Source organism: Nannospalax galili, unplaced genomic scaffold, assembly GCF_000622305.1.
Source record: "Nannospalax galili isolate Female #2095 unplaced genomic scaffold, S.galili_v1.0 scaffold186, whole genome shotgun sequence".
In the NCBI taxonomy this organism is placed as follows: Eukaryota; Metazoa; Chordata; class Mammalia; order Rodentia; family Spalacidae; genus Nannospalax; species Nannospalax galili.
In genome coordinates, this window is record NW_008358774.1 from 9718043 (window position 1) to 9729098 (window position 11056).

Below are 11056 nucleotides of genomic sequence, written 5' to 3' on the forward strand. Positions count from 1 at the left end.
GGCGACAATAGATAAACATAAAAATAAAACAAGATTGGTCATGAATTATGAGTGGGTGATGACACACAGATCTTACTAAGTTGCATTTGTACTTTTGTGCAGGCTCACCATTTTCATTAATTTTAAAAGCTTTGATGCTCTAACCTCAATAATCTTACTTCTAGATTCTATTCTAAAGAAAGCCACAAATATGCATGTTGAAAAATGTTCTCCCCAGTCCACCTATAATCGCAAGAGTGTTTTTAAAATAAAACAATCTTAATATACCTTAGCAGATTAAGGTTATTATATTTTATATCTATATAAAATAATTATAATCAGTTCTGGATACCAGGAGCTACTCTCTTAAAATATTACTGTTTGTGATTTTAATGACTTTGAGAAACACTTTTGCTATTATTGAACAAAAACAAATTATGAAATAATACAATTTTCTCATTTATACGTGACTGGCATTTCAGTCTCGCCCCCTCAACATCCCAAATTCCACAAAAATATTGTGGAAAATAGTTTCCAAACAGATACAGCCTCTAAATTCAAAAATAGATGATGGAAGTAGGAGAAAAACCAGAAAAGGAAATAGAGGGAGGAAGGAAGGAAAGAGGAAGGAAGGAAGGAAGGAAGGAAGGAAGGGACAGAGACAGAGAGACAAAGAGAGACAGAGAGAAAAGAAAGGAAAGAAAGGGAGGGAGAGAGGGAGAGAGGGAGGGAAGGAGGAAGGAGGAAGAAAGGAAGGAAGGAAGGAAGAAAGGAGGGAGGAAGGAAGGAAGAAGGAAGGAAGGAGGAAAGAAGGGAGGGAGGAAGGAAGGAAGGAAGGAAGGAAAAAAAGAAGGAAGAAAGTCAAAGGCAAGTGGCTTTGTCCAGGACCCTAGACATAGAAGCCATAGAACTGGAGGCACCAAGCAGCATGAGGTGAAGGAAGAGTGGACAGGCACAAGGTTAAGTGTAAGGGAATGGGTTGAAAATCAGGAGACTGAGTAGTGAATCTCCACCCAACTGTCCATTCCAGACTCCAAAGCTTGGACTCTGGAGGGGCAGCTCTCATCAAGGGGTGACACAGAGAATATTTTAAGGGCAAGAGTGGGGAACAGCAGTACTCTGAAATATGAACAGATGGTCACCAGCCACTGGAGGATAGCAAGATATCATGCAACAAGAAAAGCAAAGATTAAGGCTAGATCAAGCGGAGAAAAAAGAAGAAAAACTTGATTGAAAAGGAAACAATGAAGGGATCCAGTTTTAACACACACACACACACCACAACTAATGCTGAGATACTCAAAAGGTGGAAAGAGAGCAGGTGCAGTTGTGCACATCTACAATACTAGCTACTTGGTTGGGAGAGACAGAAAGTATCCATAAATTGGAGGGCAGCTTAGGCAACATAGTGAGACCCCATCCCAAGAACAACAAAAGACATACACATAAAATATGAAACCTGTTGGTTGGTGATACTGCTCAGCTGGTAGAGTTCTTGCCTAGCAGGCATGAAGCTCTGGGTTCCATCCCTGACACCACATAAATTGGATGTGATGGTACATGCCCATGACTCCAGCACACCAGAGGTTCTATAGCTAACTGTATACTGTCAAAAATGAGCAATCTGGACAACAATCAGTTGGTGGGGATGTATAGTGAAGGTAGGTCAGGCCATGACAGTAATTCTAGAAAATAATCTGGCACTACTTACCCAAATTCGAAGATATAAACCTGAACTCTAGGAATTCCAATCCTGTGTATGACAAAACCAATCCCAAGCAAGCCCATACAGGAACCCACAGGATTTATGTGGTGGTAAGTATATAAAGCTTGGCATTGAGAGCAGGTAACGGTCAAATGGCATGTTGGATATATGATAATAACAGCAAATAAAAGAAGCATAAGAATAAACGCATGCAGAACAAATTTAGAAGGATCGTAATAACTGCTCAATGAGGGTTAGAAATGCTACTCAGTGATAAAAGCCTTGCCCATGAGAGGCCCTAGTTTGATTCTCAGTACCGAAAACTATACAGCGAAAAGGTGAGAAAAAGTGGGTTGTAGAGATGGCTCAGTGGTTAAGAGTAGTACTGATCTTGCAGGGGACCTGAGCTCAGCTCCCAATACCCCTACTGGGTGACTCACAATGGCCTATACCTCCAGCTCCAGGGATCCTCTAGCCTTTGCAGGCACCTATACTCACGAGCACATACCCACATACAGACACAAAATTTACAAAATAATAAAAATAAATCTAAGAAAAAGATCAATAGAAACATTTCAATCTATTTACATACACGACCTTTGCATATTTGTATTCAGTAATCTCCTAATGTCCTAATCTTCCCGGACACAACTACATGGGTTTTCTCCCATATTCCTGGCTACTCTTTCCTAGTCTTCCAGGTTTCCCCCTACATGTCCCAACTCTTTAAGGTTGTTGTACCCCAGTCATACGGCTTTAATCCCAAGTAATCTGCCTATAACCACCAGAATGCATGCCCAGGAAAAATTGACCCCTAAAGCCAGTCTCACTGTCAACTATCTTCCTGTCTTGTCCACTCACATCTAGAAGACGTTTCAATTTTAATATGTACAAAATTGAGCAACTCTTTTTTTTTCTCCAAATCAGTGCTTTCTACATACAGTCTTCCTCAACTAAAGTATGAAAGCTTCATATTTCTTAATGTTCATGTCAAAAATAATCATGAGGTCATTCTTGGTATCTCCCTTTTTCACTTCATAGCCAATCTGTCAGTACACAAGATCTAACCCATCAAAATAGTTCCAGAATCCAAACACTTATCACCATCTGTTTCAAGACAAGCCTTGTGTGGGTGACTGCAGCAACCCCCTGATTGTTCCCCTGACTTCTGTTCTCCCTCTGATGTGCTATTGCTGGAAACCAAACCAGAGCACTTATTCCTCAGTTCAAATCCTCCAATGGCTCCCCACTGTGCTCAGAATGGAAGTCTAAGACCAAGCATTGACATACCAACCCTTATATATTTGGCTCTTCTCTATCTGGCTGATCTCATTTTATGACTATCTTCCACTGGTCCTTTTAGCTCCAGCTCATGACCTTGTTACCCCTTCATGGAACATGCCAGGCATTTTCTTGGTTTAGGCCTTTGCACTTGTTGTTCCCTCTTATCTAGAACATTCTTCTTTGAAGTATCTCCTTTCTCCTTCACTTCCATGAGCTCATAATTCATGAGTTATTTCACACTCACATCCACACCCATCCACCAGCCTCACTCAACATTTCATTTCCCTGTTTGGTTTTTCTTATTATTTATTCCTTAGCACTTTTCCTTATTTCTCTCTCTCTCTTTCCCCCTCCCTATTACCTATGCAGTTGACCATGACCTTCAACTTCTGATCCTTCTGCCTACTTTCCTCCCAGGACTGGTAGTACAGGCTTGCACCAGCAAATGTGGTGTATGTTAGACAAGCACTATATCAACCTAGCTACATCTTCAACCTAGGAATGTAAACTCTTGAAAAGACTTTTGTCTGTTCTCTTCCTACTATATCCTGATTAATACCAAGCATACAGTCAATGTTCAATGTTTGGAGAAGTAAAAAATACAAGCATACATGATGGTAAATTTGTAAGAATATGCACAAATTTTAAAATCCACATTAGGAACAATATACATTGCCAATGAAGGAAAGGCTAACTGGAGTGGAAAATGGTTAAAATTGTTCAGAGTTTGGACTCAGTTGAAGAGTTGAGGTACAAGAACGAATAATAAAGGGGAAGAATGAGATTGATGCCAAGGAATATTTTTAAAAAAGGATGAAGATGGTCAAAGGGGCTGGAGTTAAGTATCAGTGCCCTGAGTTCCAAAGGGAAGGTTGATAAGACTGAGATGCTGACAGGGGGCTGACAGCCTGAGATGAAGGGAAGAGACTGAGGAAGAAGCACTCCGGGAAGCCGGTCGGTGTACAAAGGAAGGGAGCAAAGAACTAGAGAGTAGAGAATTTTGTTCAGAGATTAGTATATGCCTTTTGCATTCAATTTATGCAATTTGGAGGATAAAACAAGCCAAGAAATGATTCCCATATGTGAGCACCAACACCAGAGTGATACCACCGAAATGGCTAGCCAACATTAATTCACACTAGGACCACCAGAGCACCTCAGAAACACAACAGTCAAGTGACTGGGAGAAGGCAGTAACCGCCCAGCTCCTACTTTCTCATCTCTGCCGTGTTCCTCTTGCACAGAGGAGCTGAGAGTTCATTCTTATGAAAAGTATGGCAGGAAAACTGTCAGTTAACCAAGCGCCTCCTTCAAGAAGTAATAAGACTTTTCCCAATGAAGTCAAGTAGAACTCATCAGGTCAAACTGAAAAGGGCAATGAATGATCCAACACAGACCTCTTACTTTACTTTGGTAAAAACTATGTATTTAAAATTAGAGGATGGGCTGGCAAGATGGTTCAGCCAGTAGAGCTCTTGTCCAAACCTGACGACCTGAGTTAGATTCCCCAGAACTCATGGTGGAAGGAGAGAACTGACCTCCAAAGGTTATCTTCTGACCTCCACATCTGTGCTCTGCACTTACACACTTGCACACATATCTAACACATACATAATAATAATAAACAAAATTTTAAAAAATGATAGAAGGGGGCTGGAGAGATCAGTGGTTAAGAACACTGACTGTTCTTGCAGAAGACTCCAGTTCGAATCCCAGCACCCACATGGCAGCTAACAACTGTCCGACAGCCTCTTCTGTCCTCCATGGGCATTGCACAACACGGGTGCACTTACATGCAGGCATAACACTCATACACATAACATAAAAATAATAAATAAAAGGTTTTAAAAAATGATAGAAGATACTTAAATGGTCATGTATAAATGGTAAATTTACTATCCATATTAATGAGATGCAACAAATTGGATGTGATTTTATACTTAGGAGCATGTATCACTTATTTTCCTTTGCTTCTTATAAGAAAAAAGCAAAACTTTTATCATGTACTGCTTTTCAAGAATCTAGTGCTGACTAACCATGAAATAGTGGGATGTCAGAGACGGAACGATACTAATGTGCTATCAAGATGCAGCGTTGGTGGCAGAAGGTTCTGAGAGCAACAAAAACTTTGGAAGTCAAAAGGCTGGACACAGTCATTAGACATTTACAGTGGGAGCTGAGACAGAATGCCTGTGATTAGTAACCAAATTTCTTGCACTGGAACAGTGGGGAATTTTTGTGTGAGGGTGAAGGAGTAAAGTCCATAAACAACAGTGAGTAAAGTATTGTGAGGGACGGGAGGCTTTGAAGAACAATGTGGCATGGAGACTTGGGAAAAGACAAGTTTGAATGGATTAAAGTCAGGATCAAGAAGAGAATGTTTTTGAACAAGGCTGAGGGGTATACCTTGCTGTTCTGGTTTCCTAAGTCCAAGTCCCAGGCCTAATCCAAGTGACACAATGACCAACAAGGCAAGAAGAACCTATTACAAAAAATAAAAAGGAAAAGTCACCTTTATGGCTTTAAAAAATATAGACAAAATGACAAACATTGCTCTTCCTCTACAGGTGAATATTAAGTGTGTGCAGTGTGCTGACTGTGAAGGATGGTAACTAATGTTGGTTATTTTATTTAATTCCTGACAAAAAGAAGTTTTGTAAAACAATTATTTTATGAATTTGTTTTTATTTTTGTTTTCTTTTGAGATGAGGTCTCATATACCCTAGGCTAGCCTCACACTCACTGCGTAGCCAAGGATGACCTTCAACTCTGATCCTCTTGCCTCATTAGTGACAGGATTATGTGCCACCATGCCTGGTTTCTGTGATGCTGGGAATCAGACCCAGGGCTTTATGCATGCTAGGCAAGCACTGTACTAACTGAGCTATAGTCCCAGGTCTGTGGGGAAGTTTATATATCATTTATTACAGACCCCCATATTCAAACACTGTCATTATTTAAATACATTAAGCTTATCCCCAGGTTGAATGAAAGTAGGAATTAAAATCACAAGAGCCATTTGCCTTCCCCCTTTTTTTCTGACTAGACTTTTCCTTAGAAATCATTTATATGAAATCATTCTGGCTCTCGGTAGAATTGCGAAATCCTTAAGTACCTCATTCCTAATGAGCAAAGTGATGTGTTTGGTCCCCTAGAGGGCAATAAAAACATTTAACAACATCAACATCCAGCAAATAATAAACTGGAAGGGATCTGCTTTGCTCTTCAGTTCGTACGCATGACTTACCATCTTGACCACAGATTGTTCAGGTCACTTATGATCACCACTGCACAAAGCTGTCCAATATAGGAGATTCCCTGCTATGATCAGATTCAATCAAGGTATGATGACAGAATTTGCTCTTTTATCTAGCCCATGAATTCTCTGACTAGTAGAGCTGTATATGGCCACAAAGAAAGGCAACAGAGGGACCAGAGAGACAGCTCAGCAAGTAAAGCCACCTGCTGCTAAGCCTGACAACCTTGGGGAGTTTGATCCCCAAGTCCCACATAGTAGAAGGAGAGGGTTAACTCCCAAAGTTGGGTTGTCCTCTGTCCTCTAGAGCACATGCATATCTACACACATACTAAGCACCCCCACAGTAAGTAAATAAATAAATGCAATTTTTTAAAAATTTAAGAATAGTAACAGACATACAATCAAATTACTTTGGAAAATATTATACAATAACCCTGGCTATATTGTAAAATACAAATATTAAACTTTGCAAAAGAAAGTATCAAAATTGCTTAGATAATAAAGAACAGCACAGAGAACCCAAGTTCTGTTCCCAGCACCCACATGGCAGCTAACAACTATCTATAACTCCAATTCCAGGAGATCCAACACACTCTTCTGACCTCTGTGGACATTGCATGACAAGGGTGTACCTACCTACACTCAGGAAATACACTCATACATGTAAAAAGAAGAAGAATGTATTGGGGGGGTCTTTTTTCAGTTTAATTAATTTTTTATTGAATTTTTTTGTGTATTTCATACAGAACAGCTCAAACAATCTTATCTTTATACCTCCATCTCAACTGGCACCCTCCCATAACCCCCTCACTGGATCCCATATACTCTGTCATCCCTGTTAAGGCCCACTGGGTGGGGCAGACACTGAAATAAGAATAGGCCAGGTGTGATGGCGAACGCCTTTAATCCCATCACTCGGGAGGCAGAGGCAGGCCGATCTTTGTGAGTTTGAGGCCAGCCTGGTCTACATAGTGAGTTCCAGGACAGCTGGGGCTACAAGGAGACCCTGTCTCAAAAAAGACAAAAAAAAAAAAAAAAGATTTAGAATCGATTTCTTGTAATCATTCAGCTTCAAAATGTATTGGGGGAGGGGCGTCTTTTTGAGACAGATGTAGTCACAGCTGGCCTGGATTCACTACGGAGACCAGGCTGGCCTTGAACTCGCAGAGATCTGCCTGCCTCTGCCTCCCAAGTGCTGGGATTAAAGGCATGAGCCACCAGGTCTGGCTCAAAATGTATTTTTTAAGAAGCTTCCCGATATTGGGGTGTATGTGACTCTTAAAGTATCTTATGCTGAGCATAAAATAGGAAGAATATTCTGGACTCCAAAACTCATGGAGAATTCAACCTTTGGCTTCAGCTTGACTGAATAAAATATACTAGGAACACAGTAGAGACATTGATAACTTTTGTTTGTTAGTTTTTTACTGTTTTATTTTGGGTCAGGGTCTCACAGAGATCAAGCCAGCCTCAAACTTTCTATGCAGCTGAGATGATGCTGAACTTCTGGTCCTCCTGCCTCCATTTTCTACATATTAGGATTATAGGAATGCATCACCAAAGCTAACTGAAACCTTTAAAATTTTGAATGAAACTTGTCAGAGATTAGAACCATGAGGGTATTCTTAAGTTTATAATTTTAAAATATTGAGCTTTCTTCTATGTCCTGGAAAAAGCAGAAGAAAGATAAAAAGAGAGATAAATGGCTAAGCTGGGGAGATAGCTCTGTTAGGAAAGTGCTTATCTTGCAAACACCAGGACCTGAGTTCAGTCTCCAGAACCCACATTAGAAGAGCTGAGTGTAGTGTTGTACACTTGGAATCCCCATGTCTCAAAAAGAAAATGAAGTGGAAGGCTTCTAAGGAATGATAGCAAGGCTGACTCCCTGTACACACACACACACACACACACACACACACACACCTAAGCTGGGGAGATAGCTCTGTTAGGAAAGTGCTTATCTTGCAAACACCAGGACCTGAGTTCAGTCTCCAGAACCCACATTAGAAGAGCTGAGTGTAGTGTTGTACACTTGGAATCCCCATGTCTCAAAAAGAAAATGAAGTGGAAGGCTTCTAAGGAATGATAGCAAGGCTGACTCCCTGTACACACACACACACACACACACACACACACACATCCTCCCAAAGGATTTTAAGAACCCTGTATGTCCCAGAGGAACAGCCACCAGTGCTAAGATGGGGAGATAGCCAGAGTTCCAGATAGGGTAAAGGGATCCCATAAAGGTTGCTGTGATATCCCAAATTCTTCCATAGAATGGTCTATTTGCATGGCTTCAGGAGCCAAGCACCTGCTGGAGTTAGTCCTATGCTTCCTGTCTGCTGTTTATACCCCAGCACAAATAACTGCATCCCAAGGCCCTGGCAAACAAAGATGGGCAGAAGGATTTGGTAGGAAGAAAAGGAAAGGAGTGTAAGGGAGAGGGCCCTGCAGTCAGTGTGGGCTGGCTGGGTGAGGCCACCTGCCCATTACACATTAATGTGTAAAGTTCACACTAAGCCTCTCAAATTTGATTTTCTGTGCCAATGCCATGGTTCTGTGCCAAGGCCAAGGTTCTGTGCCAATGCCAAGACTCTGCTCTTCATTCTAGAGCTGCTGGGATCCCTAAGCCAGGTGAGACCTAGAACTCAGGCCCATAGATAACTAGACCCAAGTCCCTAACCATCAGGCAGCAGGCGACTGTCTCAACCCCCTGGCACAGGCTTTCTGGGGGCCTACAGAGACCTGATTTCATCTTTCTTTGTGTCAAGAACTTAGCCTGTACCCACTGGGTTAAACTGAGGCAGCCCATGAACATGATCCACATGATCCAGGGAAACCACTCAGCCTCCCCACTGGAGAACAGCAGATGGATGAAGTTTTCTGAGCACTTGGGAGTCACTTGGGGGACTACTAGGATACACCGGCTCCAAGTTGCTCCCAGTCTATGGCAGAAACCAGTCACGTTGTCCAAACTCCTGGATCTGGAGTCTCTGCTCCAGGACCCTCATCCCAGGATCCTTCTCTTTCTCATTTCCATCCCTCCATCTCTCTGTGAGTAGATCCTCCTAGAATGCTCTTTGTCAACACCATCCTTTCCCCTTTACTTTTCATGGCTACACAACCCACAATAAAGATTTTTGGGTTTTTTTAACTTTTACAAAAACTTTATTGAGAATTTCATACATGCATATAAGGTGCTTTGATCAAACCCATGCCCACTCCTTCCCCTCCGACACCTCCCATATCTCCCCATCACTTTTTTCTGACAACTTCGTGGACTGTTTTTTGTTTTTTTTTAAACTCATTACTCTTAATGTAAATTTTGGAAATTACAGTGTGGGCCTGATCATCACTGTTCATGTGGCAGGGCCAGCAGATGCTCTGTGTGGAAGTTTGGTGCAGGTGTGTGGCTGGTTTTCCCAAGCGGTATCTTATAGCCCAGGCTGACCTTAAACTTCTGATCTTGCATCCACCTCCTGTCTGCTGGAATTACAGGAATGTAGAACTAATGCCCAATTTTTACGGTGCTGGGGACAGAATCCAGGGCTTCATGCCTGCCAGCCAAGCAGTCAAACTTAGCTGTATCTTCAGACTGTTTTCTGATTTTCATTTTTGTTTCCTTGTTTTGTTTTTGTTTTCTTGAGACAGAATCCTATACTGTAGGTTAGGCTGGACTCCAATTTTCAGCATCCTTCTCCCTTGATCTCCTAAGTGCTAGGATTACACGCTTGAGCCACTGATCATTTATTTTCTTTTAAAAATAAAACCCAAAGCCGGGCATGGTGGCACACAACTTTAATCGTAGCACTCAGGAGGCAGAGGCAGGTGGATCTCTTTGAGTTCTAGGCCAGCCTGTTCTACATAGGGAATTCTAGGCCAGCCAGGGCTACACAGTGAGACCCTGCCTCAAAAATAATGAATAAGGGCCTGGAGAGATTGCTCAATGGTTAAGAGCACTGGTTGCTCTTGCAGAGGATGCAAGTTTGATTCTCAGCACCCCCATGTTGACTAGCAATGGTTCATAACTCCAGGGCCAGGGACTCTGACACCCTCTTCTGACCTCTGTGGGCATTGCATGATATGGGTGCAGCCACCTACATGCAGGCAATATGCTCGTATACATAAAATAAAAATAATAAATAAAATACCAATCAATCAATACATAAATAAATAAATAAATAAATAAATCACCCATCGGTGGAATGGCAGTTTCTTTTTTAATTTTTTTGACTAACCAGCATACTGAGCTCCTCTTTCATTTGCCAGCATTTTATTAAATGCTGAAGAAAACATTGTCCAGCTGATAAAAGCCCAAATAATGGAAACCCCATTCTTCTATGTATTTACATGTAATGGTAAGATGAGAAGGAAAAGAACTTAGTTCATATTCACCTGTTTGAACTTTTCTTTTTTTGTTTGGTTTCCTTTTAGGGTTTTCATTTGTTTGTTTTCAGCCATTGTACCTTAAAAAAATTCACAGTGTAAAACTAGGAATTTTTTAAAAAAAATCAAACACAGGTATAGGGCACATAGAATATTACAGGAATTTTTGAAACATAAATTGACTATACTTGTAAAGAAGTTGATTTTAACATAATATGAATAAACAAATCAACTGTGAAGTGGAAAAACAAATAAATAAATAAATAATAAATAAAAATATTCTCAAACATGAAGCCTTGTGACAAGAGTGTCTACATTTATATATGTTTCAGAAGGCAATTGAAAACAAATGCATCAAAAAAGCATTTGGGGTCTGAAGAGATGACGACTCAGTGATTAAAAGCTCATACTGCTCTTGCAGCAGTCCAGAGTTCAGTTCCCAG

At 41.0% G+C, this 11056-nt stretch overlaps 1 protein-coding gene across 1 annotated transcript in view; it reads right to left on the bottom strand.

Annotated features, from left to right (window-relative positions):
* Enpp3 (ectonucleotide pyrophosphatase/phosphodiesterase 3) overlaps nt 1-5460 on the bottom strand; it is an 81894-nt gene extending 76434 nt beyond the window's left edge. The window contains exon 1 of the mRNA XM_017795325.1: nt 5375-5460. The gene's annotated coding sequence lies outside the window, so the exon portion shown is untranslated. The remainder of the gene's footprint in view (nt 1-5374) is intronic.
* Nucleotides 5461-11056: the final 5596 nt, after the last annotated feature.